The sequence below is a fragment of the Narcine bancroftii genome, chromosome 8, assembly GCF_036971445.1.
Source record: "Narcine bancroftii isolate sNarBan1 chromosome 8, sNarBan1.hap1, whole genome shotgun sequence".
Classification (NCBI taxonomy): domain Eukaryota; kingdom Metazoa; phylum Chordata; class Chondrichthyes; order Torpediniformes; family Narcinidae; genus Narcine; species Narcine bancroftii.
Genome location: NC_091476.1, coordinates 157,999,474 through 158,027,224, shown reverse-complemented (window position 1 = coordinate 158,027,224; position 27,751 = coordinate 157,999,474). Strand labels below are relative to the sequence as shown.

The 27,751-nt window shown below is 40.6% G+C and overlaps 1 long non-coding RNA gene across 1 annotated transcript; it reads right to left on the bottom strand.

Annotated features, from left to right (window-relative positions):
* Window positions 1–530: 530 nt before the first annotated feature.
* LOC138741919 (uncharacterized) lies at window positions 531–26,196 on the bottom strand. Its single transcript, XR_011343883.1, has 3 exons — window positions 25,948–26,196; window positions 10,974–11,083; window positions 531–731 (listed from the first exon to the last, which is right to left on the bottom strand). It is a non-coding gene; the product is annotated as an uncharacterized lncRNA (long non-coding RNA).
* Between the last annotated feature and the right edge of the window lie 1,555 nt (window positions 26,197–27,751).

Sequence of the window (27,751 nt, the reverse complement as noted above, 5' to 3'; positions counted from 1 at the left end):
TTTAATTGGACAGCAAGATTCTTGGGGCAGATCATTTCCTGGCACATTCCATTCCAACCCCTGGCTGCTCAGATCAGTTTCTAGAGCTGCAAGATTGTTCTATGTTTGATTACACTTGTGGGCGTCACTAGCAAGGTTGTTATGTGTTGCCCATTATTTGTTGCCATTGAATGTTGTGGTGAAGGCACACCACAGTGTGTTGTGATTTTGATGGAAATAAATGCTTGCTAGGCACCTTCAGGGGTCACAAGCCCATACGGTCACGACTTGGTAAGAACAGATTTCCTTCCCCGATCTTCTCAGTCTATTACAGCAGAACCTTCCATGAAGGCGGTGTTTGCATATTTCAGTTTTGCTGGAATTTGCAAAGGTGACAATATCTCATTTAGGATCAACCGTAGCGGCTAATTATACAAGGCAGTGACTGTGAAATTAACTTCACACACAGAATCCAAAAGTATGAGACGAGCAATTAAAGCAGGCAATATTGTTTGATGAACACTATGTCCATTCATAAAACATTCCTCTGCTCTTTTATTGCAAGTGTTAAAGAAATATCACATGGAACCATTCACTGCTTACTTCGCAAAATACTACAATCAGTATTTCATGGGTCTGTGACAGCCATTCCGTCAATGTGACCAGTTCTTCAACCACTGGTACTTTGCTGGCCAAATAGCTATATTGTAATTCTTACATCAAAAGTGAATCAGCTTCAACATGTTCAGAATCTAAGGAGAACAAAAGGATACCGACAGATAATTCTATTAAATAATTACCAAAATGTTCTGAGAATTCATTTCTACTTTTTTTTCCCTTTTAAACTTTAGAAATAATTCAATTTGCATGTTAAATTGCATCTTTGCACCTGATCTTGATCATGAATGTTATATTGATAATCAAACAAAAATGACAGAGCCACCTGAATTGAAGGAAATGAAGTATTCAATAAAATTTATTTAGCAGCTACTAATGGAGAAGATTCACCCCCAAAAGGAAACCAATGTTTCTTCATTTTACAATTTAATTTTTTAATTTAGACATAATTTACCCCTGGGACCTGACAGTTCCTGGCATATTATGGTTAATGCCAACTTGAGTAAATATGCCATAATCTAAATTTGTCCTCCCAAGCAGCATATAACATGGTCATGGATGCATGGCGCAACTCTGTTGCATCGACTTCAATGAAGATGCAGATAGTATATTTATTGGGCTGCTGACCACCTCACCGACAAAAGGCAAAGGAGGAAAAACCCAACACCCAACCCCAACCCACCAATTTTCCCCTGCAACCATGTCTGCCTGTCCCGCATCGGACTTGTCAGCCACAAACGAGCCTGCAGCTGACGTGGACATTTACCCCCTCCATCAATCTTCATCCATGAAGCCAAGCCAAAGGGAAAGAGAGAATGAGGATGAATTTCTACCCCAATAGCTCTAGTTGCATGCATAACTATTATATCTTCAGAGTTTTTAGTTATCATTTATCATCTCAGAAATGCATTTGCATTTAGATCATCCAACCATTTGTTACTCATCAAAATAAGAATTGCTAAAGCCTCATCTAACTGATTAAAGTCTAGCAAGGTGCAGTAAACTTCTGGTTTGAGATGCACACACTGCCTGAACTTCAATGATACACAACAGGCTCATGCAAAGGGCCTCATCTCTGAAGGAGTTAAGTTCTGAAGCGTGTTAAATTTATTTAGCAACCATTGATAGACAATAGGTTATACAAAACCAACCGTTTCTTCTTAATGTCCTTGTGACTACACGAGTGGCAGTTTCCCATGATTGCCACTTAAAATAGATGACTGTAGCAGCATATTGAAAAATGTTCATTATTTACAAATTATAATGCAGCAACATACAAATGACACAAATTAACTCCCCCAATGCAAATCGATGAAAATAGTTATATTCTTTTTTATGAGTTTGTTTATTGTGCATTGGGGCCTCCAGGTGCGTGCAGACCTTCACTTCTGCGGTCAAGGATGTGGTTAGCAAGCAGGCTCGATCGTTTTTGCAGGCAAGAAAGGAAGCAGCTCATTTTTGCAGTGCAGCAGGCTCAGTTCTGAACTGCTTTTTTTTTTTTCGCTCAGCTATCTTCGATTCAGGTCACCTGATACTGGTGGCCCAGTTTCGTGACAAGGCAGCAAGGGCCAATTTCCGGAGCAAGAAGAACTGATGACGTGTACATGCTGGCAGAATAAGGAACGAGCTGTGAGAAAGGAACCGGTGCTCTCGTGCTTAGACCCTTTCCAGTAAACGAGTACAGCTGCTGTTCATCAAAAGCGATAACAGAACTGGCAGGCGTCTGAGAAATTAAAAACTGTTCCATTTTGCACAAAATGGTCCTTCCAGCAAGCAAATAGATATAAAAAAATTGACATGCAAAAAAATTGAAATGCAAAGCATTTCGAATGTAGATTCTATTCTCTCTTTTTTTTTAAAAAAAGAGATACAGCACAGTAACAGACTATGCCCAAATACACCAAACCCCATACTTTTTTTTGGAGGGTGGGAGGAAACTGGAGCACCTGGAGGAAACCCATGCAGATACGAGGAGAACGAATAAACCCATTACAGACAGCGCCGGACTGAAACCTGGGCCGCTGTTACTGTAAAAGCGTAACTCTGACTGAACAACCTGTGCTATCAATACTTGAAATATAAAAACACTCCCAATTAATTGAATTTCTAATTCTGCTATTGAATTAAAAGTCAATGCCTTCAAACTATTTTTCCAAGTGTTATGTGCACTTTTATTGCAGAAGTTGTCAGTTGAACTACACTTTTAACATGCAGTTTTTACTGTATTTGATCACATCAACTACTCAACCGTACTCCTTCTCTTTGATATACTGTAGTGATTATCTCTGGTTTCTATTCTCCATCAAGACTGTCAATGTAGGAATATTCTTCTTTGGCTTGGCTTCGCGGACGAAGATTTATGGAGGGGGTAAAAAAGTCCACGTCAGCTGCAGGCTCGTTTGTGGCTGACCAGTCCGATGCGGGACAGGCAGACACGATTGCAGCGGTTGCAAGGGAAAATTGGTTGGTTGGGGTTGGGTGTTGGGTTTTTCCTCCTTTGCCTTTTATCTACTACAAAATTAAAATTGATTTATCTTGTGACAGTGAACCAGAAAGGCTGATTTTTCAGCCACTTTTTCACCCAGCGATGATGTTGGAATGACTTACTATCCTATGATGTCCCAATCCCAGTGTCGAAAGAGAACTGAAAATAATTAAGTACAATAAACTTTGTTGACCATGAACACTTGTTCAAATGCTTGAATTCACCATGGTTTCTATGCTTTCTTGGGCCACAATGCATGATAGAGTAGACAATATTTCTAGATACAACCCTGATGTTAATTTCATAGTAAGAAATTGCAGGATTGTGCAATCTTGGAGATCTTGGTGCTCATTGGATGGAATTTGAGATCATAGGATTACATGACAAAGTGGCTTTAAAATTCTGAATGGACATTTTGAAAATCATCTCATGTCACTGGTTGGAAACAAATATGGTGAGAAGTTTGCCAAGCAGGCAAGAAGTTAACCCATGTTTCCAATCACTTGCACAAGATCATTTTAGTATACATGTGTTCTGTGATTTCCCAAAGTTTTGCTCTTGTCAGTACATTCTCTATGTAATTTAGAAGGATCATGGATTCACATATTGGAGGATCTCGCCAAAAGCTAACACATTGAGGAATCATGAAGAAGGCAGTTCAATATATTTACTCTCTAAGAAGTCTGAGGAGATTTGGCATGTCATTAAAATCTCGATCAAACTTCTACAGGTGTAATTATGAATTTGTACCAACTAGTTGCATCACAGCCTTGTTTGGAAATTATGTAAACAGAAACACAAAGTTGCAGAAAGTGGCAAATCTAATCCATTCCATCACAGGCATCAACCTAGCATCCACTGAACATGGGACATTGCTCATAAAAGGCAGCCAACATCACAAGGGACCCCTATCACACTGGTATGATCTCTTCTTGCTGCAACCTTCAGGTAGAAGGTACTGATGTCTGTAGTCCAGCACCTCTAGTTTAAAGAACATTCCTTTATTCCATAGAACATTACAGCACAGAAACAGGTGCCTTCAACCCTTCTAATCTGTATTGAACCACTTTTTTGCCTAGTCGCATTGCCTTGCACCCAGTCCATAACCCTCCATACCTCTACCATCCATGTACCTGTCCAAATTCTTCTTAAATGTTAAAATTGAGACCACTTCATCACTTCAGCTGGCAACTCATGCCACACTCCCACCACTACCTGGGTGAAGAAGTTCCCCCTCATGTTCCTCCTAAACATTTCCCCTTTCACTCTTAACCCATGTACTCTGGTTTGTATCTCACCTACCCTCAGTGGAAAAAGCCCGTCTACATTTACTCTGTCTAAACCTCTATAAAATCACCCCTCATTCTTCTATGTTCCAGGGTATAAAGTCCTAACCTGTTTTAACCTTTCTCTGTAACTCAGTTCCTGAAGACCGGGCAACATCCTAGTAAATCTTCTCTGCACTCTATCTTATTGATACCTTTCCTATAGTTAGGTGACCAAAACTGCACACAATACTCCAAATTTGGCCTCACCAATGTCTTATACAACTTTACCATAACATCCCAACTCCTATATTCAATACTTTCATTTATGAAGGCCAATATACCAAAAGCTCTCTTTACAACCCTATCCATCTGTGACACCACTTTCAGGGAATTATGTATCTGTATTCAATGTCCCTCTGTTCTACTACACATTGTTCTACCATTTACTGTGTACGTCCTTTGTTAGTTTATCATTCCAAAATGTAACACCTCACACTTGTCTGCATTAAATTCCATCTGCCATTTTTCAGTCCATTTTCCCCAACTGGTCTAGATTCCTCTGCAAGCTTTGAAAACCTTCTTCGCTGTTCACAACACCTCCAATCTTAGTGTCGTCAGCAAACTTGCTGATCCAATTTACCATATTATCATCCAGATCATTGATATAGATGACAAACAGTAGTCCCAGTATTGATCCCTGAGTGACACCACTAGTCACAGGCCTCCTGTCTGATAAGCAATTATCCACCTCTACTCTCTGGCTTCTCCTGTCCAGCCATTGGTGAATCCAGTTCACTACTTCTCCATGAATACCTAACGTCAGAGCCTTCCTGACTAACCTCCCAATGTGGGGCCTTGTCAAAGTCTTTACTAAAGTCCATGTAGACAACTTCCACAGCCTTTCCTTAATCAGCTTTCCTGGTAACCTCCTCAAAAAACTCTACAAGGTTGGATAAACACAACTTCCCATTCACAGAGTCATGTTGACTAATTAGTCCATGGCTATCCATATTATTGTATATCCAATCTCTTAGAACACCTCCCAAAAATTTACCTACTACTTACTTCAGGCTCACCAGCCATAAATTCCAGGATTACCTTTGGATCCCTTTTTAAACAACAGAACTATATGAGTTACCCTCCAATCCTCCGGCACCACACCCCTGCAATTTCTACACTAGCCTCCTTTAAGGTCAGAGGGAATATCTTGTCAGGCTATGGGGATTTAGCTACCGTTATTTGTCTTAAGTCATCAAGCATTTTTTCCTCTTTAATCTGTATAGGTTCCATGACCTCACTGCTTGTTTTCCTTACTTCCCATGACTCTGTGCCCATTTCATGAGTGAATACTGATGGAAAAAAATTAAGACCTCCCCATGTCTTTTGACTCTGTGCAAAGCCGACCACTCTGGTCTTCAAGGAGATCAATTTTGTTCCTTACTACCCTTTTGCTCTTAATATACAGGTACACAATCCTTTATCCGGACATCTAAAATCAGGAAAGCTCCAAAAACCAGCATTTTTTCCCCTGGTACTGGTAGAGTGGAGAGAGAGAGAGAGAGAGAGAGAGAGAGAGAGAGAGAGAGAGACAGAGAGACAGAGAGAGAGAGAAGTGTGACTAGGTTGATGGGGGAGAGACAGGAGCGCGCCTAGGTTGGGCGGGGGAGGGGGAGATGGCAGTGCGACTCCGGTGGGCGGGGGGAGAAAGACGGCAGCGCGACTCAGGTGGGCAGGGGGAGAGAGACGGAAGCGTGACTCGGGTGGGCAGGGGAGAGAGATGGCAGCACGACTCAGGCGGGTGGGGGGGAGAGAGATGGCAGCACAACTCGGGTGGGCAGGGGGAGAGAGACGTCAGCGCAACAGGAAGTGGGTGGATACAGCAGCTCAATTCAGGTGGGCTTAAATCTGGGGCAGCTGGCTTTTGTTCTAAAATCCAAAATTCAGAACACACTGTCCCCCAAGAGTTCCGGATAAAGGATTGTGTACCTGTACCTGTTAAAACCCTAAGATTGTCCTTCACATTTCTGTCAAAGCAACTTCATGACTTCTTTTAGCATTCCTGATTTCTTTCTTGAGGTTTTCCTGGCAATTTTAATTCTCCTCAAGTACTTCATTTTCTCTATGTTGCCTATACCTGCTTTTTACCTCTCTCTTCTTCCAAACCAGATCCCAAATATCCCTCAAAAACCAAGGTTCCCTATACCTGCTAATCTTGCCTTTAATTCTGACAGGAACATACAAACTCTGTGCTCTCAAAATTTCACCTTTGAAGGTCCTCCACTTACGTCGTACATTCTTGCCCAAAAACAACTTATCCCAATCCACACATTCTAGATCTTTTCTTATTTACTCATAATTGGCTTTTTTCCAATTTAGAATCTCAACCTGAAACCCAGACTGATCTTTCTCCATAATTAACTTGAAACTAATGACATTATGATCACTGGATCCAAAATGTTCCCCTATACATATTTCTGTCACCTGTCCTGTCTAATTCCCTAATAGGAAATCCAGTATTGCATTTTCTCTAGTTGGTACCTCTATATATTGATTTATAAAACTTTCTTGAACACATTTGACAAACTCCAAGCCATCCAGCCCTTTGACAGTATGGGAGTCCCAGTCAATATGCGTTAAATTAACATCACTCACTATCACAACCATAAGTTTCCTGCAGCTGTCAGCTATCTCTCTAATTCTTGTTGACTATTGGGCAATCCATAATACAACCCCGTGAGTGTGGTCATACCTTTCCCATTACTCAGCTACACACATATAGCCTTAGTTGGTGCACCCTCTGATCTGTCCTGCCTAAGCACAGCTGATGATAGTTTTCCTGATGAGAAATGCCACTCCTCCCCTTTCACCACCCCACCCCCCCCAAATTCTATCACATCTAAAGTAATAGAAGCCCAGAACATGGAGCTGCCAGTCCTGCCCCTTCTGCAACCAACCTTCACTAATGGCCACTATGTCACAATTCTACATGCCAATCCACACACTGCTCATCTGCCTTTCCTACATTGAAATAGATGAACCTGAGAACATTTCCACCACGTACAACCTGTTGACTTCTAATGGTGATGCAATTTTCACTTAATCTTTTCCCTCATCTGCTCCTCTATCTGCTCTAGCCCTCTGGTTCCCATCCTCCTTAAAATCTAGTTTAAACCCAATGGGGCAACACCAGCAAACCTACCACAAGGATATTAGCCCCCCTCCAGTTCAGATGCAAACTGTCCCATTGGAACAGGTCCCACCTTCCCTGGAAGAGAGCCCAATTCAGAAAACCTGAAGCCCTCCCTCTTGTACCATATCTTTAGCCACATGTTAAGCTGCATTATCCTCCTGTTTCTAACCTCACTAACACATGGCATGGGTAGCAATCCTGAGATCACAACCCTGGAGATTGTGTCATTCAACATAAACCTAACAACCTGAGCTCTCCTTGCAGGACCTCCTCACCCTTCCTACCCATGTCATTGTTCCCTCTATGGGCCACAACATCCAGAGGCTTACCCTGCCTCCTGAGAATGCCATGAACTCGATCTGAGATATCTCAGAACTTGGCACCAGGAAGGCAACGTACCATCTGGGATACTCGATCTTTTCCACAGAACCTCTTATCTGTCCCCCTAACTATGAAATTCTCTTTCACTACAGATTACCTCTTCCTCCATTCCCTTCTTAGCCACAGGACAAGATTCCCTGCCAGAAACCTGATCACTGTGGCTTGTACCTGGTAGGTCATCCCCCCAACAGTATCCAAAATTATGAGGGGAACAGCCACAGGCATACTCAACAGTGCCCGCTTGTCCCTTTTCCCTCTCCTGAGTGTCACCCATCTACACCTCTGCCTCCTAGGTGTGATAGTGTCCCTGTAATTCCTGTCTCTCATCCCCTCTGGCTCTCAAATGATCCAGAGTTCATTCAACTCCATCTCCAACTCCTTAACTCAGCTTGTCAGGAGCTGCAGCTAGATGTACTTCTTGCAGATGAAGTCATCAAGGGTGCTGCTGGCTTCCCTGACGACTCACATTCTGCATGAGAAGCATTCCCCTGGCTGCCATTCTTGCTGTTTATCACTAGAAGGAAAAAAGATGATATATAAAACCTGTGCCTAACTGCTGAATCATTTATGTTCCTTGAAAAGGGTGGCGCTTTCTTACTTCCACTCCTACAATCTCTCGCCTCTTACCAGTTCTCATGAATCCCGTTGAGCCAAAGTTTTACCACTCTGACTCAGCCCACTCCGATAATGATCGTTCCCTCAATTCCAACGGCTATCCAGCTGAACTACCCTAACCAGATTCGTTATTTCTTTTCTTTTCTTGCATGTTGCAACTGTGATTTTTTTCTTGTACCTATCCTTTTATCTTTATCTCTTTTTCTGCCTTGGCATAATTGTGGAAATGTAATTTATACTACGCTGGTTGGCATACTGTTCATTATACTTGTGTGTATGACATAAGCTTTCATATCATATGCTATCCTGGTTAAGGACTGCATTGTTCATCTAGTAAATAGGACAGCTATTATTCCTGAACCTACATATTTCTCCAGTTATTGCTGAAAGCCAACTGAAAGATCCAGAAATATTCCGCATGTGTCTTGAGTCATTCCAGGGTAAAGATTCAGCAAGCTCCAAAGGCCTTAATTCTCTGAAATTCATTGTCCTTAAGGTTTGAAACTCAATAGTTTTACTGGGCAAAGCAATCGTAGAATGGGGAAAAGACATATTCCCATCATACACTCTAGAAGGCAAATACATGTGAAATTGATTATATCAAAGCAATTTCAGATACCAGAAAGAATTCTTTGCTGAAATTCAAGATTAGCCAAAGCATATTCTGCAGAGCATATATAAATATTAATTACATCAAGCTCAATGTACAATATCTTAAATCTATATATAATGTTTGTAAAGCAATATTTGCATTTCATGGTTACCCAATCAATCAAACATTGGGAATTATGGTAAAAATACAATGCTGGAGAAACTCAGTAGGTCAAACAGTGGACTTTATGCAAGCAAAGATACATCACCAATGTAAAGCCTGAAACATTATCTATGTCTATGCTACAAAGTTCACTGTTTGACCTGCTGAGTTTCTCCAGCATTGTGTTTTTACTTCAATCACTGTGTCTTCAGACTTTCATGTCTTACTATTGGGAATTATGGGTTTTTTTTCACAATTTAATCTAAAGATCTTGGAAACATCTTTGAAACACTGTGAATATTCTTGTCTATAAATAGTTTGGTGAGCTAAAACTTTTGCATTAAAGCTAATCTGATTCAATAAAATAATTCAATATTGAGCAAAACCTAGTTGGACATGGTGTGCGGGTGATTTACACTCGTAAGGAAACATTAAAATGGTACCTGTACAGTTCTCAATAACACCAGGCTCCACTGAATGTAGATGGCAACATTTTTCTGGGAAGCTACCACAGATGAACATCAACCCTCAATGATACACTGCCAAAGAGTAGCAATGGCTGCATGGACAAAAGACATCCTGCAGGGGAGAGGATTAAACCTCCCATATTCCTCATAAAGGATATTGAATCCCATATGAGATAGATGCCATGCACTTGTGGGAGATGGGAGAGGTTGGCAAGAGACCCACTTAGATCACAACTAGGACCCTGCTCAGAATACTATTGTTCCAATCTAGAGAAGCAATTACAGCAGAAACAGGAGGTACAAGAACAAGGGAAGAACTGAAAGGAAATGAGTGGGGTGATAAAGATAACAGTGACTTATTGCACCTCATATCCCATAATCTCAAACTATACCATAAGCGATTGGTGGAATAGGTCAAATGGAAGAGAGTTGAAGGGAGATTTGTTTGGCCCTAGTGCTCTGTGGCCTTGCATGAGATATGGTGTTTTGGCCATCCAGTGTCTAGATTCAGGGTACAGATGATGTAATGATCAAGTCAGTTTACATCACAGCCTCTCAGGCAATGCACTCACTTGTAGCCCACAGGAAGCCATCCTTCTCCAATCGGCCCTACTCAGCACTTTGTAGCCTGAAGCCTGTTGAACCAGGTCAAGAATTCCTTCTGGTTCATCAAGGCCATGTGTGACAAGCTAATTTAAATGAAAGGTTACTGTGATGTCATAGCTAGACATCAAAATCCACAAAAATATTATTAAATGGAAAAGTGTGTAATATATTATTTCAATTTGCTGTTATAAGATACTTTGAATATACTGGCAGTTTGAAAATGAGTCCTAGTTCAGTGCAAACAACATATTTAAATGAAAGAAATAATTTAGCATGTTGTGATGGCTCCTGGGAGTGCCTAACCTTGAAAAACTCTTAGCATCACTCATGTCACAGAAATGTACCAGAGGGAAACCTTGTCTACAGTATGATATAGAACACGGAATATAGAACATTTCAGCATATTACAGCGCTTCAGCCCTCAATGTTGTGCCGACCAATGTATTCCTTCCAAAAAAAGTACTAAAATCTTCCTACCTCATGACCCTCTATTTTTCTTTAATCCTTGTGCCTTTCTAAACATTTCTTAAATGCCCCCAATGTTTCAGCCTCTACTGCCAATCCAGGCAAGGCATTCCAGGCATCCACAACTCTGTGTAAAAAAACTTACCTCTGATGTCTCCCCTTAACATTCCTCCCTTCACTTGTAGAGATGTCCCCTTTGTTAGCTATTCCAGGCCTGGGAAAAAGGTGCTGCTGTCCACCTTAGTGAGACTTTCCCTTGGATAAACAGAGCCAGCAAATTATTCATCAAATATGTCCAGTTGGTTGCACTATCTTGGAAGGCTCTCTTCGAGAAGGCACTTCACTGACAGGCATTTATTTGTTTCCTGCCAATAGAACCCAACTTTCCATGAGTACTTAGCAACTGCCATAATCAACCCTTCCATAGCAGGTAACAGACCCTTCCAGCCTTCAAGTCCATGCCACCCAATTATATCCAATTAACCTACAAGCCTTGTACATTTTTGAAGGGTGGGAGGAAACCAGAGCACCCATAAGAAACCCACACAGACATGGGGAGAATGTACAAACACATTAAAATAATGCTGGGTTCAAACCCGTGTCACTGGTGCTATAACAGCATCACACTAACCGTTCCACTAAGTGAGCTGCCCTTATTGTTGGCAGCAAGACTGCAGAGGCAACCACAGTAGGGTAATCTCAGCATCTTTTGTCAGAGGAAATACTCCTCATCAGCTGTTGCATACTTTGTAGACTTTAGACAGTGTTTCAGCAGTTTTCTGCCCATTCCAGAGCTGACAGTTGAGTCTCACAGTGTAAGCAGTGTCCCTTTGACAACAGCAATAAACAAGCACAGAGGGAATATTGTTGACCATTTTGTTGATAATGTTGCAGGGCTACAGTGAAAGAATGAGGGGGAGGTACAGATTGGAATGCTCCTCAAGAAGCTTCAGTCAATCAACTAACAAAATGATTCTATATTTCTACAAACCACAATGTTCAAATGTGTTTTTGTGTGTGCACCCTGGTCTGGAGAAATGCTGTTTCAGTGGGTTGTATATGTACAATCAGATGATAATGAACGTGAACTTCAAATTGAAATATGTACTTTTAAAGTATTGAGTGAGTGACTGGGAGTTGTATATAGTGGGCAATTATGGGTTTAGATGTGATAATTGGCTCTTTTACATAGATACCTCACTAAATTTGCGGGTCAACGACCCATGTTTAAAACTAGGTTGGATTGGATCAGAGCATTCACACTGAACCAAGAAAAGCTGGATCAGTGTAACCTTTTACATAGGGACCCAGCATCCTGGTCCTGCAGCTTTATAGCGTTGGATTCCCTGGAAGGTGCCGAAGCCTTTTACACTGGAGCCGATATGAAACACATCAGTTCTGATTCTACCTACCTTGGTGGGTAAGTACACGGATGAAAATGACTCCCTCCCACCCCATACCATGTTTGTTGCCTTCACACAGGTAAGTGAAGTGGTTAAAAGGTGGCCAATTACCATCTTTCAAGGGCAGTACAAAAGGGCCTATAGAGGCTCAACACTTCTTCCTGACTAGTAATATCTCTGAATCTCTCTCAGCCTCCAATCTGCAGGTTTTCAAACTGGAGTCATAGGTCCTCAGAGGGTATTGCAAAAACCCAAGAGAGTCTGAGAGATTTTCTTTCTGTTCCAATTTGGCTGACTTGCATTTTCTATGATAAAAGCCACTTTTTCTTGTCCGACAAGGTTTTTCAACCATTGGATTTTCAGATTGCTGTAATTGTGTCATTATTATGACGGTTTCTCCCACCAAGAAAAATTGGGAATCGGCTAACTTGCTGAAATTTAAAGTTGTAAAGAGCACATTTTCAGAACTGAGTGATTCATTAATTTTTACAGATATTCATTCAATTAAACTTATATGACTAAAAATTAGAATTTTTCTATCTTCTGCTTTTTTTTAAAGTTGTGAACTGTAAAAAACACAAGGTCAGAAAAACGCACAAAGTAGAAAATATTTACACTTTGTTACACACTCCACCCTCACTATCAGCTTTTCAGTTGTTTCTGTTACCTACTCCACCCTCCAACCTTATTTTTAATCCATTTACAATGTTGTCTAAATTCTGCTCAAATTTTATGCAAAAGCTTTTGATTACGCTGAACTTGCCTTATACCATGATTATTTTCAATCATTTAAGTAAACATCACAACATACAATTTATTGGTCTTGTGGTTACTCCACATTCCCATCCACTTAATAATTTATTTATCTGACGGGAATTACAGAGTCATTCCCATATGGAATGTTTAAAATGGATTTCTATTTTGACACCTAGATAGTCGCGCAGACTCCCAGACTGTGCACTGGAAAGGAAATCTAATCTTAAATTCTTACTTATAAAATGATGTCTATGGTTAAGAGTCACCTTGTTGTAGAACTCAAAAAGAGTGTCTGTAGCAGTTTTCCACACTAAGAATCACCTTAGAGTTTGCAATTAGAGCCAAACAAATGAGCCTGAAAGTCAGTAGAAAAAGTCTTAGTTGAAAGTGTTCTCCAAGGTGGGATAACAATAACTAACCTCCATACTAACTTCACAATACGAACTTCAGTCACTCCTAATACCCCTACTTCTTGTCTGGATTAGAGCTGCGCTGAAAAATGCATCACATCCATGTTCATGCCAAGAGCCGGTTCTTTTTCAAGGACACCAGTCATTGTCAATTAGAAGAACACATTATTAATTTGTAAATACATATATATGCAAGTGCTTGTGTATATGTGTGTGAAAATACATGGGTGTTTACAGATAGAGAGAGATAATTGAGGGGGAGGGGAAGGGGAGGGGAGGGGAGAGGGGGAGGGGAGAGGGGGAGGGGAGAGGGGGAGGGGAGAGGGGGAGGGGAGATAGAATCAAAGAGAGATTGAGAAATAGATATAATGATGTTTCTATCAGAAAGGCTATTTTTAATACATGTTTGTGTAAAATTGGATTGACTATTTTAAAGATGCAAAAACCTCAATAGTGAGCAGAAATTGCATCATAATGAACTTTTAAAAATCTTTAAATTAGAAATTCATTGAGATATATAGCATGAAAAAGACCCTTCAGACCAACTCATCCATAGCAAACAGGATGCCTTCCTATTCTAATTCTGATTGCCTGCTTTTGCCTTATATCCCTCTATAATCTATTCATGAACCTGCCCAAATGTCTTTTAATGAATAACTAAACTATTCTGATCACAGTCAGAGATACCAATTTTAAAATACTGTTGTGTTCGAATACCGCAAAAGCAAACCAAATGAAGGAGTAGGTGTGGTCTGTAACCTCAAATTACCTCCCAAAACTCCATATAGCTTCAAACTGTAGACATTGTGAACACAATGCACTGGGCCAGAGTTACAGCAAATGATAAAAAATAACTGATTTAATTTTATAAAAGTTTAATTTAAATCTCTTCAAAATTCTGAGCTGCAAACGAGGCAAACTATTTCCTATTTTCATTCATTATTGCAGGAATGCTATTCTTGTAGCTAACACTTGATTTGACTCACATGGCCATTTTGCAAGACGATCGATAAGGTAGGAAGACCAGAATCCCATTATGAAATTGTTAACAAGGGATATAAAATGCCAGAAGAGCACTGCAGCTTCTAGATCATATCTGCCTCAGTTTACAGTTCACATAGAGCATTTTAGGCTCACACTTGTCTATTTCGGGCATGGCATTGAAATGTGGCCAAATTTTTTCCAGCGGGCATTCAGACCTTGAGAGGAAGTTTCTTCTATCCTCTGTCATGTACCAAAGTGTCCAAAACTGTGTCTGTAATTTGGAGTAAAAACACAATACTGCAGATACTCAATAGGTCAAACAGTAGACTTTATTTAGCAAAGATAAAGAGACACAACCAATGTTTTAGGCTCGAGTTCTTCATCAAGCAAAAATGTAGGCAGGCACCATGTATTTTATAGAGCAAAGATAAAGATACATAACCAACATTTCAGGTTTGAGCACCTGCCTACATTTTGTATACACCTTGATGAAAGGCTCAAGCCCGAAACATTGGTCGTGCATCTTTATCTTTGATCTATAAAGTCCACTGTTTGACCTGCTGCGTTTCTCCAGTATTGTGATTTTACTTCAATAATGGTGTTTGCAGATTATCATGTTTTATTTCTATAAATTGGAGATTCACTCTGCCATGGCTGACAGTGATTTGCCAAATCCTATTACTTCTACTATTAGTTGTAGGCAATTGAAGCAACTTAATAACAGCACTGGTCAGTTTTAATTCATGTTGAGGGTACACAAAATTTGGTCCTTCTCGTAAGCATTGAGGCAATAAACAGGCATCTAATTAGCTTTACCTGGATATCTTTTATGCAGCTAGCACCAGGCATTCAGGCTTGTGCTATTTGAACACACATCTTTCATTACAATTGAAGTTAACTTTTTCATTTGTTTTGGGGTAAGGGCTACAAGAGAACATGTGTCTTCAGTCTGAAAATTGTATTGAAGTAGGCTTTTCAAAGCAGAAGAAAAAAATGTTCACTGAATTAAATTGGATTGTAGCATTCTTTTGTTACATTGTAAAGGTCTTTGTCTTTCATTTCAGTTTCTTGAACTACTTTAGAATTTTTGATTAACAGTACATGGAATTGAGCGTAACATTCTCACACTCTCTTTCTGTTGGTGTGATTCATGTTTTGGTTATAATCATGCTCAATACTAAGAAATTACTTGTTAAGTCTGTAAAACTGCATCTATGTCCTTGCATCTTGTAGTATTTCTAGTTTTCAGAAAACTATTGATGATTACAGTGAAAAATATCTGCCAAAAACAAACAAAAACAAAAAGATCAGACCATCTTGTGGCCATTTCTCATGAGCAAACAGCACAAAGCCATTTCACACTCACTAGATTTTAGCAATGATCTTTTCCCAGTCAATTAACACCATTGGGAAGCAAACTCAGGCACTTCCAAGCATGCTTTACCTTGATTCTGTTGATGTTTACCCATGACCATTTGTGCAGCATGTGTTTCCTCCACTGGTGGTTGAAATTGGAGCTTTTTAAGGAGAAACTCTAAGCTTTGATTCCCACTCACAAAAAAAGAGGCAATCCTGGTAAATAAGAAATCTGCAGATGCTGAGCTCCAGTGCAGCACATAAGAATGTTGGGATAAGAGGTCATGTGATGAGGAGGAAGTAGTAGGATATTGACTCCTAGAGCCACCTAAACTAGGAGAATCAAAAATAGTTTAAAAAGAAAGAATAAATGCTAAAAATAATAAGAACAGATAAATAAAGATCTCTACCTGAAAATAATGGGAAAGGAAAACACCAGCCAAAGACAGCCAGAAAGGTAGGAGGAACGGTCAGCACCTGATCCAGCCTGCCTCTTGGAGCCCAAGGTGGAGAATAAAATCAATGAGTTCCTGTCAACATTTGACCTACTATATTTAAACCTAGAAGAACAGGAAGGGTTAGATCTCCCTTTCATGGAGGAATAGAAAAGGCATTGAGTTCATTTCAGCTTAACAAATCTCCAGAGGAGGATGGGTTCCTGCCTGAGTTCTACAAGGAATTTAAAGATTTATTGATACCTCTTTTTATGGAGGTGGTAGATCAGGCAATTGAGACCCATTCCCTCCCAAAATCCTTTTTAACAGGAATTATTCCAGAGATTCCTAAAAAAGACAGGGATCCATTGAAACTGTCCTCTTAAAGGGCAATTTCATTATTAAATATGGATTTAAAGATACTTGCCAAAGGCCTGGTGAATAGATTGGTGCAACATTTGCCGAAATTAATAAAATAATCAAGCAGGCTTTGTGCAAAATAAGGCAGGCTGCTGAGTATAGCACAGTCTAGGGAAGAAAGAAGGGTACTGTAGCCCTGGATCCAGAGAAGGCATTTAACAGATTGGAATGGGACTTCTTGTTCAAGGTTCTAACTTTTATAAATTGGATAAGGGTGGTGTACCATGTGCCCAAGGCTAAGGTTGTGACCAATGGGCAAATATCTTCACCCTTCTCACTTTTAAGAGCCAGTAGACAATTGTGTCCATTATCTCCAGCTCTATTCATATTAGCTATGGAGCTATTGTCAGAGGCCATTTGCCAGAATCCAGACATCAAAGGATTTAGAGTAGGTCAAAAGGAACACAAAATCAACCTATTTGGTGATTATGTGCTGATATATTATTTGGGATAAGAGTATAGTTATGCTACTTACTTCAGGGGAATTATAGTCAATATGAAGAGAATTTTCATTTGAAGAGGCCGCAAAATGGGATCAAATATCTGAGTTAGAGTGAAGAATATCCTAAATAATTTATATGAGCTAAACTATACCCCCTTGCTTAGGAGATTAGAGGACTAAAATAAGTGGATGACCCTGACTATCACTGGTGGGCATGGTCAACTGTGTTAAAATGAATGTGTTTCCAAGGCTTCAGCATCTCTTCCAAACTTTGCCCGTGGCACTGCCCAGGGATTCTTACAGAACTTACGTTCACACATTAGAAGGTTTTTGCAGAATGGCATGTTAGCCAGGGTTTCTATTGAAAAATTAACTTGAGACTTTAGTCTGGGTGGCTTAAGGTTACCAGACTTTAAGAAATATTGTTGGGCAGCCTAGTCAAGGTATATCGCCTCACTATTTGAGGGGGGATGTGTACCATCATGGGCATAAATTGGCCTGCACAAGATGGATGAAAAGGTAGCAGGAGACTTTGTTTACAAATGGGACGCTAAATTATGATCTGGTTTTAAAAAAAGACAGTGCTATATTAAAACACAATTTTTATATGGAACAAAATTAATCAATGCATCGGGTCTAAAGTGGGTCTGTCCCCAAAAATCAGGCCTTCACAAATCAAGGCAAAGTTGGGAGTCAGGCTTAAGAACAACGATTGATGAGCGGTGCTGGTCAGATTTGTGTTGGAGCAGTGTAACCGCGATTATTAATGCACGGTATAGGCTGGTACAGTACAACTTTCTCCACCAGCTACATTTGACACTGAAAAAATTGAATAAAGCTAAATCAGAAATTTCAGACCAATGCTTTAGATGTGGCATTGTGACAGGAACCTTTGTGCACACCACCTGGACTCACCAAGGTGAGTGAGACCCTTCTGGGTGAAACTAGGCACAGTATTAGGAAAAAACAAATCATAGGTAAAGAATTTCCACAGGACCCAGAGATGTTCTTGTTGGGAAATATGATGGACATAAGGTTTAAGATGAAGTGGTCCAAATTCCAAATCCAATTTGTAATGATCACATTGGCAGTGGCCAGGAAGTGCATAACGGTTACCTAGAAATCTAACTCTCACTTGTGTATTGCACACTGGAATACAGAAATGCAAAGCTGTGTTCCCCTGCAGAAATATAACATTTTCCTAAAAATTTGGCAACCATATTTAAATTTTATATAATTGATAACTGTAATTTGTGATTGATTACTGGAAATTGAGTTTGAAAATTTGTAAATAAAATATTTTTTTCAAATGTTGGAGAAAGTCAGCAGGTTATGTAACATCACTCCAGAAGAAGCCCTCAGGCCCAAAACATTGACAGCCTTTTGCTGGATTGATGCTGTGTGACCTGCTGAGCTCCTCCAGCACTTTTGTGTTCTACAAGAACCAATCCTCCATCATTTGAATGGGGAGGGTAAAAAATCAATGAAAGGAACTACACTGTCACATTATTATCCAAGTGCCTCACAACTCAACTTCCAATGACCAACATCCTGTTGGAGCTCCATTCTCAGGCTTCAGGATTTAGAAACTACTGCAATAGAACTCCAATAATCTGGCATCTGATTATTTGGAATTCTCGATAGTTTGACTTCTTGCAACTCATTGATTGGAATTTGAATATGGGGGGTTCCTAAATGCAAGTGCCTTCCATAATGTTTAGGGCAAAGATGTTTTTTTTCCCCCTTATTTACCCCTGTGCTACTGGTGAACTTGGAGGAGTGAGAAGTGAGATTGGACTGTGAATCAAAGAACTTTTCTGAACTTATACACACATTACATAGACGTGCACTTAGAATTAGAAGGGGGATAAGTTAGGTTAAGTTAAAAGTTTGATCCTGTTTTTATGTTTAAAGATCATTAAAACCAATCTTTGTTTAAGTAACCATTTGTCTTGGTGAATATCTATTTCTGCTGGGTTTTCGGGTCCTCTGGGCCCATAACACAATTATATCTGCTGGTACCACCACCACCACCCCTGGCAGCCTGTTCTAGGCACCTGCCATTCTCCAAGTAGAATATTTCCTTTAAACTTGCCCCCTCCTTCGATATTTTCCTCTCTCTTTCAATTATCTGGTTCACTGGACAATGCATTCCACTACTGTGTAACATTTAAAAAAGTGTTTGATTATTAATAAGTTATCAATAATAATAATCCAATAGTCTGGAAAATCATAACACAGCAACGATCAAAGGATCCCAACAGGAACCCAAGAAGTTCCGTCTTATTTACATGTACTAGGAACATTGGGCCAATTTTCTCAGATTTCTGGCTACTTTTGTGAACATTGTGGGAAAATAGAAGTGGATGTTATCACCACAGCTTTTTGTGACAAAAAAAAAGCTGGACTACAAATTTATTGGCAATGAGAATTTTTCAAGTGAATAGCACAACAGTCTATTCCCATTCTGGGCACCCTGTATTAGCATAAAACCTCTTGAAGGACCATGGATGAATAGGCCTGATACGGAGCAAAGATTTAACTCACCCTTGTAAGAGGATAGAATTGCCCTGAACAAATGTTTGCATTTCTCTTTTCAGAATATTAGCTTATGCCAGATCATGATCAGGTTTGTACTTGAGTCCTCTTCACTACCAACCTTCCTGATTGTGCTGTACCGTGGTAAATATTAGGTTTTACTGCCCTTGGCAAAGAGCTTTATTGGCTGCATATATATCCACATATATATTTATGTACTAGCAGGATACCCAGCATTACCCAGGAAATAAAACACTCAGTTGACTACCTGGTTGAAACATGGAATGCCTGGTGGCATCAGCACTGAGGCTGGCTTGACGTTGTTCCTCAGTTTCCTGCTGCCTGCTCCTTGTTTGTCTGGAGGCCTGAGCACTGAGGCGAGCCAGGTGTTGCTGTTCTGTTTCCCACTGCCTGTGTGGACATCTGAGCACTGAGACGGGCGTATCGCTGCTGTTCTATTTCCTGCTGCCTGCTCCTTGTATGTCTGGAAGTATCAACAGTGAAGAGAGGCTGATGTTGCTCTGCTGTCTTTGGGTTTGTGAAGAGCTTCCGCCAATGCTGCCTCACTTTTTTGGGCCCTTATTGAACTGGGTTTGGCCACTTGTTTTATTCTGAATGCACATTGATGCACAGCGCTGTACCTAATTGAGATGTCCCTGGTGCAAGCTCAATTTTATTTTGAACTTTTGAACTTCATTTGACCTTAAAGGTTAAATTCAATGTGGTTATGATATTCAGCATCAAATGTTACCCCTACTGAACCTCCTTGGACATTTCTAGAGTGCTCCAAATTGATTTTCACAGAGAACAAACAAACAGACAGACATCCACAAATATATATTCGATATCCATATATACCAGGAAGTCAGGTACACTCCTCTATTTCTGTCCCTGCTCCCATTTCCTCTCCTACTCATCTGAGCCTCCCCAACAGAATTCCAAACCCCTGAGTTTCCAAAGTTGTGGAACTCAATTTCCATGATACCCTGCACTGTGCTATGCTTTCAGCATGGGCAATGCTGAAAATACATGGAATCATACATGATTCCAATTGCTAATCTGCATGTAGATCGGTCCTGTGAAGTGTAGGCTACCAAACTACCCTGGATGGCATGGTTCTCAAAATCTTCAGTGTGGAATTTTTCAAGATCAACACCACAGTTCAGACATAGAAACATACTCATTGAGTTGTGGCAGGATTTGGCCGATGAGTTATGTCACCACTTGGATTGATCTATCCTACCCTATATTTCAGTCAATCAACACAACTTTACTCAGCAAGTCATCTACAGGTCAAAAGATGCAAACTTGCACACAGAACCACAATGTGGCAGCCTTCTCCTTGGTAGGGTAAAAAAAAATTACAGGTGCAATGTTTGGCTTTAAGATAAGAACATTTCTACAAAATAAAAGTTCTGAAAATATATATACTTCCACTATTTCACTTTAGCAATTAGGATCGCATTTACCAAGTATTTTTTAAATTATTTTTGCCCTAAATTCGTAATACTTGGTATAACTCCAGCTATTTTGATTCTCATAAAACTCCACCTTTCACCCTCAAGGAAGTCAAGTTTGGCCTTGTTGGGGTAGAATTTCCTTAAATATTTTCTCTATATCAGGGAAACTGTATTTTATTTTATTCTGAGAATTGCAGGAGGCAATATTATGAAGTAAATGAATTCCAATTCCTCAACAGTGATTTCAATTTTTAAATGCAAATACAGTAAAAACCCGTTATCCAGAATTGAAGCAACCGACAACTTCAAGCATAAAAAGGAAAATAAATAAATTTCAAAATTGAGAATAATAATAAATAAAAATTTAAACATTGTAAGAATGAGTTTCAAGCAACCAGAAAACTTGTTTATCTACCAATCCCCGCAGGTGCTAGACACCAGGGGATTTACAGTACAGGAAATCCAAAATAAAGATTCTGGAAAAACTCAGCAGGTCCATGGAAATGGAAACTGAGTTAATGGTTCAGATTGAAACCCCTTCATGAGATTCCAGATCAGTTAAGTGTCTCTAGCAGGGATTTTGAAGTCTTTCTGATCCTGATTTAATGTCAGCTGATGGCTGCTCAAGGAGCGAAAAAAAACCTGTTATCTATTTTGAAAGTTTTACAAGCAATTGAGAAGCAAAACTGTGACCAGACTTTAATTCTATGTTACCAACATGGAGGTGGATTTTCAAAAAATTCCTTATTCCATAGTGATAATGTCACATTTGTCTTTCACAAATAGATTTCTTCTATTTGACTTAATTCAGCTTTTGTATTAGCATCCTGTAATGCAAATGACACCCATGGTATTGTTGTAAAACAAAAAATATAACAAATGCTGGAAATGCTCAGCAGATCATGTAACATCTGTGGAGTGAGAAACAGAATTAACGATTCAAGTCACCTGCAATTTGTTGTTGGTTTTGTTTAAAGTCAGGCACCTGAAACCTCGACAGTCTCCCCTCAGATTCTGCCTTACCAGCTTAATATTTTAGCACTTCCTCTTTTTATTTCAGGTTTTCATCATCCACAATATTTTATTGTACTTCGTTGGTGCTGCAACATGCTTCTTCTTCATAATATTTCACACCTTTATTTGTTTGTTCAGAATCACTTGCTATTCAAGTGCTTTGAGGGAATGGGAGCTGAAGGCATTTCATTCACCAGGACCACTTAGGTGTGATTGCCAAAGAATCACTTGAGAGAACTGCTCTTCACTCTAATTTCAGGTGATGTCACCTCAGGGCAGGGAGTCTAAGAACTTATGCAAAGTATCAACCAAAGTTCCAGATCAAGCCACACAATAAGATAAAATTTAAAAATGTAAACATAGTTACTTCAGGATGACACAGATAGTGTAACTGTTAGTGCAATGTTATTAAGGCATCATTTATCCCGATTCAAATCTGGTGCTGTCTGTAAGGAGTTTGTATATTCTCCTCACGTCTGTGTGGGTTTCCTCTAGGTGCTCTGGTTTCCTCCCACCCTTCAAAAACACACGGGATTTGTAGGTTAATTTATGTATTTGGACAGCATGAGCTCATGGAGTGGAAGGGCCTGTTACCATGCTGCATCTCTAAAATCTAAAAAAAATTAAAAACTATAAGGGCAAGAAGATGTGACACTTTAGATGCTACACTGGTATTGTTGTGGGCCAAACTTGACTGAGGTTGAGGATTAAACTCTTTACCAAGGTGATTCAAAAGAAATCCTTAATCTGACCAGTGACATGGTTGAAATCCTTACAGTATAATTTCATTCTCTTGCATAGATTTTTTAACCATATCAACCACAAATACACATCTTTAGATATAAATTAAAACCTGATTTGTTACATCAGTGCCAAAAATCTTTGTGTAACTGGGATTTTAATCCCTGTTGCAATCAGAAAGTTTTTTTAAAAAAAAGCTTAAAATCACTTAATTGCTACTTCATGGTTGACCTGGCTTTGATTTTTACTCTTTCATCCATAATGGTGACCTGAGCTATATGCCTCAACTCTTGACAATGGTTTTTTAATTTTAAAAATGTCATCAGCCTTTCTGTTTTATCCTCTCAATTCTGCCTGCCTGATCTGAGCTTTTATTAGATCTTTTCAGTGGGAATATGTGGGCTGGGACTTAAGCACAAGCTTTTACAGTAAAACCTAATGTACATAGAGTTAAGGTATAAGAGATAACCTCAAGCCTCAGAGTCCCTGAGAGAGGCAGAAATGTGGCCACAGTTGTAAGAGAAGTAGCTTACAATCAGTCTGTTAAAAGGATCCGTGGCTTGAAGCCACCAAGCAGTCTAACCTCTCTCCTCAAAGAAAAACACACAAAACAGCAAGTCAAAGTTGAAACCATTGCTTCAATCTTTCCACAGTGATCTCAGTAAAGCATCTGTAAACCCAACAATGTGACTTAAACTGACAACCAATTAAAGAGATAATATGGGCTAAATTGAATAATCCCTGAAAACAAGCACCTGGATTGCGGGGCACAGTTTATCCATGCTCATTACTCAGGATGGAGGCAACATGCCAATTTCAGGCTGCCTGTAATTTATGGAATGCCACATGCAGCCAGCATTAATCATGCTGTTAAATGGGTGAGTGTTTAAATAAGAAGCCAATGTCTACTGCATCCGGTCCTCCCTTTGTGGCCTTCACTACGTCGGAGAGACTGGACGCAGACTGGGAGATCACTTCACTGAGCACCTTGGCTCTGCCGCAGCAGTGACAGGGATCTCCCAGTGGCCAACCATTTCAATTCTGCGCCCCACTCCCGTGCTGACATGTCTGGGCATGGCCTCATGTACTATCCCACCAGGACCACACAGACATTGGAGGAGCAACACCTTATTTTCTGCCTGGGCACTCTCCAACAGGATGGCATTAACATTGATTTCTTTGGTTTGTGCTGGCTTACTTCCCGTTCTCCCCCTCTTTCCCATCCCTCTGTCTTCTTTCCTCCAGCTCTTCTCCCCTTCCCTCTCCATTCACAGAACCTTCCCCTCCCCCTGCTTGCTGATGTGCTCTCCCTCCCTTATTCACCTGTTACCTCCTCCCTGCTCCTCCCCTTGCCCTTAAATTCCCCTCCCCCACATTTTGTTCAGGCACCTGCCTACATCTTGCTCATACTTCAATGTAGGGCTCAAGCCTGAAACATATGCATATTTATCTTTGCTGCTGAAGATCCAGCTGCGCTGGGTGGGTCACGTCTCCAGAATGGAGGACCATCGCCTTCCCAAGATCGTGTTATATGGCGAGCTCTCCACTGGCCACCGTGACAGAGGTGCACCAAAGAAAAGGTACAAGGACTGCCTAAAGAAATCTCTTGGTGCCTGCCACATTGACCACCGCCAGTGGGCTGATAACGCCTCAAACCGTGCATCTTGGCGCCTCACAGTTTGGCGGGCAGCAACCTCCTTTGAAGAAGACCGCAGAGCCCACCTCACTGACAAAAGGCAAAGGAGAAAAAACCCAACACCCAAGCCCAACCCACCAATTTTCCCCTGCAACCGCTGCAACCGTGTCTGCCTGTCCCGCATCGGACTTGTCAGCCACAAACAAGCCTCCAGCTGACGTGGACTTTTACCCCCTCCATAAATCTTCGTCCGCGAAGCCAAGCCAAAGAAGAATAAAGTACCGTGTTTGACTTGCTGAGTTTCTCCAGCATTGTGTTTTTATTTCAACCACAGTGCCAACAGACTTTCATGTTTTACTCCAGCCAATATTGGGGATAGCTATAATCACTTAATGCTTGCCGACCTAATAAACCAAACAATACCTCTTATTTTCTTCACCTTCTCCACCAAAGCTTTCACTGAAAGAAAAATTGAGGAGCCTGCTTTTTCCAATCCTGTGTCATTATTTTCCTGTCAGGACATCCACTACACCAGTTTCACCCATGTCACACTGTTCAGTTGGGAGGATGTAGTGTAAGTGCCCCTATGTGTTCCATTAGTGGAGTAACACTCAGACTGTACAGAGGAATGAGAGAGAAATATTGAAAACTTCAGAAGTGCAGCTGATCTTTTAAGGTTTCTCTCATGCATGAATACATTATCCAATTCTTCATTGTAGTGACATCGCGCACTACTCCATCATTCAGAGCTGTATGGTCCAACCACAGTGGCTGGGATTATATGAATAAAGCTGGCTTTGGAGGTGACTAGGAAGAAAGCTGAAGGAGTTTTACTATTTGTTGGAATTGTCTCCAAAAAAAAAATTTGTGGAGCACTGTCTCTCAGGAGTAGTGAAACTGACCATCATCCTAAACTTCTCCTGCATTGAGATTTTCCCCTGATTACCACTGGAGGCTGTGTGACTACAATGACCTTGTCAAGTATAGTCCACCAAGTTGGTTCCTTACCCTTTAGCATCAGGACAAATAATATAATTAATTTCAACAGAGAAATGAAAACATACAATGCTTCTGGTTTCAAGGGGATTTTTCCAGCAATAAACTTTACTGATAAAATTATATCCAAGAAATACAACAAGTCTGTGACTTTCCTTACATTCAATGTTTTAGAACACTATGGCACAATACAGGCCTTCAGCCCTTGACATTGTGTCAACCTATATATTCCTACCAAAATAAAACCCTCCTTGTCATCAAAGCATTACGTTTATTCTGCCATGAAACCAATACTGTCCATTGACAACACTTCAAACCCACTCAATCCTCCACTTTGAATGGCACAGGAAGTACTTGAGAGGTTATTACAAAGAATCCAGTCCTTCAGTGACCATTGGAGGCAGGATCCGTGGTCCCTCCTGACAAAATCTTTACGTGGCTGCACATCAGAAACCTCAGGCAAAATAATTGGTAATGTGAACATTCATACAACCCATCAGGTACCTGGTGGAAAGATCAATGCTATTACCTATAAGCTGTTCCATTCTGTTATTGGGCAGTTGCCAGCAGAAAACAATCTGTCAGCCTAACGCCGGTTTCCCAATTAGGTCTTACATTTCAGACTGACAACTATGCCTAGCTTATCTGGAGGACCAGGCAGGTAGACAAAAGGAATTAGTTCAATCGAGAAAAAGTCACAAATATGCAGGGCAAACAATTTATCTGCAGGTGAGAGGACATCTAGTAGTACTATCCCAGAATTGACTCTCTTAATCACTTCACAGTCTGTTCATCCAAATGAGCTTATTGTGTTCAGAATAGGTTCAACAGGTTCAAAGTGACATGTGTTATGAACAAACAATGGTCTTTATTTGCACTCAGGTGAATTCACATAAAAAGACAGTCAGACTAACATATACAGCACAAAGACACAGTATACCTAGAAAAGAGGGTTTAACTTGTTCAGCACCCACCACCCACAGGCATAACTAAGTGAGTACATAAACATGGACCAGATCTCCGGTGTTGCGCTGCTTGGGATCCGGAATGGGCCCATTGCAGTTGGCCCTCCAGAATTATCCATGGGTCGCAGCTGGAATTCAGCAATGGTCTCAACTAACGAGCACGTACATCAGGAATAATGCACAAATAACTATACGAATAAATCACTGGTAAACATTCTCCACACCCAGATGGGAATACAAAAGTTAAACACATGATATCTACTCTATCTCCAGCAAACACAGCACATTAATAAATAGTAAATTAACTACAGCTCACAATTATATACATATAAACCTGGTTTCCAGCATCGACCTGGACTTCAAGGATGGATTGAAGGCAGCAGCAAACAAAGAGAGAGGAGGGGGGGGGAGGGGGCAGAGAATGCACATATTCAGGTTTTTCAATGCAGGATCCCTTCCAAGTGATCTGTGGGGACCAATCGTGCATCAGCCTCGCCTGTTGGTAAATCTAACCATTGATTTGCACCTGGAGGATCAATCACACGTCAGCTGCCAGGGGTAATCACGTATCAGCCTCACAGGTGGGAAGATCTAACCCTTGATTGGCTGGTGAGGTGACTTCTGATTGGGCTCCAGCCAGAGAGATCACATGATTCTCCTCAATCCACATTCCCACCAGATTCCAGACAGAGAGGCCACATTATCCTCCACAATCCCACCAGGTTCCATATGGAGAGGCCACAAGAACCTCCACAATCCACATTACATCTATCAAAGCAGAGTGCAGGGTGGGGGTGGGAAAAATCAGGGGATATGCATGGCTGAAGAGAATGATAGCTATAGTTAAGCATCTTTCTTGAACTCTTGATATAGTATTGGCAACACAATAGTGCAGCTAATGGTGCTGCTGTCAGAGACTCAGGTTCAATCCAGACCTTGAGTGCTGTTTGTGTGGAGTTTGCATGTTCTTATAGTGACTGTATGACCGTGCCCTGGTTTTCTCCCACATCCCAAAGGTGAGTAGGCTGGTAAGTTAAGTTAATGTTAATTGCTCCTAGTGTGTAGGTAAGTGGTAAAATCTGTGGTGGTCAGGGGTGCAGTGCAGCCGGAGCTCGCTGGAGCGCCGCTCTGGCTAACCATGGGATGGCTCTGGCACCTCCTTGTCACCATTTTTTAGTGAGCTCTGGGACCTAAAACATTAGCACTGCACCCCTGATGATGATGAAAGATTTGGGGGTGGGGGTGGTGGTGGATGGGTGGAGTTACGAGAATATGGGATGAGAGAAAATGGGTAATTAATGATTGGTGAGGTCTCGGTGAGATAACAGGTCTGCTTTCAGGTAAATACTTGGGGAGGATAACAGGGTG